The following is a 5212-nucleotide window of genomic DNA, read 5'->3' as shown; positions in this document are numbered from 1 at the left end:
TAGGCATTCATGATTATAACTTATGTTAACAACAAATCAAGTTCCTTTTATAGCATAGGTGTATGTTATACCATGGGATTAGGTTATGAAAATGCCAAACATTTATTGTACCAAGTGTTATTATATAAACTTATATTAATAAAAACAAAACTTAAACATTATAAAAATACAAATAGAGAAAGCAAGAGCATGATCTTGATCTGGAAACCAGGATGTTTAAATGCATGGCAAAAGCCTCTTTTTATAGCCCAAAGTTAGAAACTATTGATTTGATGACTAATTAATGAGTGGGTGACCAACTCCTGACTTGATGATAATCCTTATCTTCTCTTATCTGCCCAAAACGTCATTGATAATGTTAGAATTGGAACCATTTGAAAACATAAAAGTTGTAGAAAATTGTTTCAACTTTCTAAGAAAAAAATAGAGGTCATTTGGACTTCTGGAACTCCAGATATGGTCTAAACACTAAACAATATTCAGGTTGTAGGACATTTTCGGACTTATTCGTTGTTGCTATAATTTGGACTTGAAAATAATCTTTTTAAATTTGAGCTCCTCATGAAAGTTATAAGCCTATATCTTACTTTTTCATCCATAGTAGGTCTATGTCTCACCTTTCCATCTATATAAAGTAAATCTAAATTTGAGATCTACAGCTTCATCTATGACCCAATTACCGAACAATATTTCGATTTGGACTACACTAGCATCTCTTTTCTAAGTTTCCCATCTTTTTTACTTTTCAAATTCAGTTCTTAAACTCATCAATTAATTCTTTTATTTATATGATAGGTTTACATTTAAAATAAACATTTACCATAAATTAAATGTATCTTATATTATTAGATATATTATTATAAAACATGCTTTAGTTAAGGTGTTATTGATACTTTAAGTGCAACATGATGATATAAAATCTTGATAAAAATATATTTTTAAGTACTAATCAATGAGATCTATTCTTATACTTAATCCTAAATATTCACATATAGTAGGGAAAAACCCATTTTACTTTTAAGGTTAGTACCAATATATTTTCTTCATATTATTCGATATTTTTTAACAAACAAAATAAATAATTCTTACATGATCCATGATAGTTTTTAATATACAAAGATTATGGTTTCCCTAGCCAATTCCCTAAAATTTATTAGCTATTATATTCCTCAAGATGTCATGTTTGTAAAAAAAAAAAAATAGTAGTAGTAATAATTATATAAATAAAAATAAGCTCTAGCTACTCTTCCAATGAGTTTTTGAAGCAAGACTCGGTACTAAGAGCACTCTTAACCATTAACCTTCTACATTGTTGGTTCTCATTTGTTAATTTAGACATAAAGCCTCCTTTTATATGATCTCACTACTTCATGGAAGTGGTTATGAGTCATAAATATATAAAACAATTTCCATAATTACTAGAAAGAGAGAACATAATAACACATAAGTATACATAAAAGATTATATCTTCTTTTTTTAACTACCATTTTTTAAGAACTCATTATGTTTATACATCATATATCCTAAAAAGGTTTCCATTCTTTTTTACAAATACTAACTTAAGCATTATACAATTCATTGATCTTGTCAAGAAACTTGTTTTGCAAGTAATTAAGAAGCCTAAATTCAATTATCATATTTAATAGCTCGACAACCAAGCCTTATAAGTAATATCCCGTTAAGTAAGAGGCTTATTTGTTCTATCTTAAAAGGCTTAAAAATACAGGGCTAAATATATTATTAAAAGATATCTCTAAGGATAACGAGAATATTATGCTAATTTATAATTAGTTTATTTAATATCATATCTATTATAAATATATGAAAGAAAGAAAAACTTAAATTGCAAAACTATACTCAATTTTTAATATCAACAATATATTTTCTTATGCACTCCTATATTAGCCTCTTCACTGAAACTAATTGAATGTTAAGAGTCTAGGAAATACATTATGTATGTGAGAAAATAAATCTAGTCAAAACATAAAATGCTAATATAATTATTTGAATTTGAATGCTTTGAGTCATGGTGGAATGTGAGATTTGAATCTAGATTATTAATGCAAAATTGATAAAATCCTTTAATGAGAAAACCAAGAATGGCAAGTGTGAAGTCAAACAAGAGAGCTCTTAACAACACTATAGTTTGTACTATGTATAAAGCCATAAATAATAAAACAAAAAAGGAATCATATAGATATTATTGTTAGGCATGTATTTGTTTTCCCAAACAATTTGTTTTTATTGTTAAGTGTGTATTGAAATAAAATAAAGGAATCTTACATATGTAAGTGAATAATTTATTAAATAGATGATGTAATTTTGTTTAAAACATTTGGGGTGTTATTATAGAACAACAACAAATACAAGTAATTGCTATAAAATTAAAAGAATGGATTGACTACATGTTTCAATTTCAAATTTTCATGTATATTTGGATGTCATCCAATGATTTGTTGTATAAGGGTTCGTTTGCAAATACAAGTCATACCACAACCACACTTGCATTCTTAACTAATTGTATTTTTATACTATTATTACATGCATATCTAATTTCAAATGGGTTAAATTTTTTTTCCTTTCTAATTTTTTATGCTAGATTTTTTTTATATATCCAATTATCAGCTAAATTTTAAAAACACAATATTTGTTTAGTGTTCCATTCAAGATTATTAAAAATATTTTTTTTAACAAAACACAAAAAAGCAATGTAAACTCGGTCATAAAATTCTAAAATTATAGCTATTTATTTTTCATACGTGGTTCATATAAATAATATGCAATTCTATAAAAAAAAGATATGGTGTACGTGTTCTTGCATAATAAAATCCTACTTGTAAAACCCAAAAAAAAAATGTTAAAGATGATTGGTGATACTCTACATCCAAGGAAAAACATTGAAAATAATTATATTTTCATGATTATGCTCTCTTGTTGGCTAACATTAGTTCCAATGCTCCGTACAAATATATGACCATTGATAGTGATAATTTTTACTTTATCTGGTGTCTTTTTCCTTAATGAATAATACATCATTTTTAGATGTTTTCATGCTTTCTTTTATATATTATTATATTTTTATTAGTTTAAGATATTGTTTGTTACACATTAGGAATCTTACAAGCGGATCAAAAAGAAATTGTAGGCTTTATGTGAACTAAAATGAATAAATTAAACAATCTAAAGTAAGAATTTTTTTAATCTTGAAGTATGGTTCCTTGTTAGATCATATCTTAGAAAAGTTACGAGATTTTATATAAAGAAATAATAATGCTATAAACTTGTTGAAAAGACTATGTTATTTAGATGATAGATCGGACTTCAGAATATTATCTGTCACTCTTGTCCATAAAGATATCCTTATAAAATAATAATTTTTAAAGTCTTATCCCGTAATAAATAATTTTTTATTTGTTAGGAAGGGTTTAAGCAAGACTATATTTCCTTCGGTGTTGCACTATTAATTGAAAAAAGAATCCATTGATACAAGCACTTGTAGGGCTCATGTGTTAGTAGGTAAATATAAAAGTATGAAATGAAGAAGATAAAAATTTAAAATTATTATAAAAACATAAAGTTAGTTGTAAAATCATGATTTTACCTATTTTTATCGATTTTACATGATTTTAGTATGATTTTATTATTTATTATTTTTCATGTGATTTTGTACAATAAGTATATATTAACTTATAAAATCAAAAGATTTTTCGGGTTAACTCGTGGTTTTAACAACCATGATTTTATTTATTATAAAATGAGACCTTTAATATCACCTTAAGGTAAGAAAATATATACAAAAATATACCATGAAAACAACTAGTAAATATCTATTCAAGGTTCTCAAAAATATTTTGAAATGACACAAAAAACACAATAAAAAACTTAGATTGTAAAATTATAAAATTATAAGTAATTTTCTTATACATACTTTATATAAGTAATAAGCAATTACATCAATAAACATGTGGTGTACTGCATGATAAAACTTTACCACGCAAAATCTGAAAAAAAAAAAATTGGAAGTGGCTAGTAATACTCTACATCCAAGAAAAATTATTAAAAATATCTTTGTCTTCGCAACTGTTCTCCTATAATACCCAACACCATTTCTAATGTTCCCTCTAAATATATAACCATTTGTTGCGATAGTTTTAGCTTTTTCTTATATTTTTTATTTTGATGAATAATACATTATTTTTAGATATTAGCGTGCTTTCTTTTAGATATTTTTATATTTTCATAAGTTTTAAATATTATTTATTACATACTATAAATCTCAACAAGTAAATCAAGAAGGAATTCAAGAAGGAATTCAAGAAGGAATTGTAACAACAAGTAGATCAAGAAGGAATTGTAAGCTCTGTATATATTAAAATGAATGAATTAAACAATTCAAAGTGAGATATTTTTTTAATTTTAAAGTATGGTTCCTTGTTATATCATATATATTAGAAAAATTATAAAATTTTTTATGGAGAAATCATAATGATATAAATTTATTGAAAAGATTATATTATATAGACATAAATGTGAATTACACTTGAAAGTATGGTTTGCCACTCTTATTTATAAAGATATCCTTATAGAATAATAATTATCAAAATCTTATCCCATAATAAATAATTTTTTATTTGTTAAAAAAAGTTTAAGCAGGGCTATATTTGTTTCATCGTTGCACTATTGATCGAAGAAAGAATCCATTATTATAAGCATTTATGAGGCTCATGCGTTAATGATTAAAAACAAGGATATGCAATGAGAAATATAAAAATTTAGAATTTAGAATCATTGTAAAATTATAAAATCAATCAAACATAAAAAGAATCAATCCATTATTGAAAGTATGGTTCATAGTTGCCCTAGCCATCATTGCATCGAATCGTGGTGCTCTGATGGAAGAGAAGAATAAGCAACACTTAATTTTTGGAATTTCAGTGTGCTTTCTCCAGGAAAACAAGCTGCTACTTAGTTATATCTCCCAAAAAGAATCCATGTTTGGGATGATTCACAAATGACAAGTCATTAGAACATACCCATGGGAACAAATGTAAATGATGCCACACTGCTCAGCTAGATCTTGGTATTAAGAAAGACAGGTCTTTTAAGATGCATGGTGAGGGAATTGCAAATTGAATCCAGTTAAAGAACATGTCTTTAAAATAAATTGAATTCCTACCTCCACACCATACCAGCAAAGAACTCTAAACTCTAA

This window comes from Populus euphratica, unplaced genomic scaffold (genome assembly GCF_000495115.2).
Source record: "Populus euphratica unplaced genomic scaffold, PopEup_1.0 scaffold177.1, whole genome shotgun sequence".
NCBI lineage: Eukaryota > Viridiplantae > Streptophyta > Magnoliopsida > Malpighiales > Salicaceae > Populus > Populus euphratica.
The sequence above is the reverse complement of the archived record's forward strand: the minus strand, read 5'-3'. Positions refer to the sequence as shown.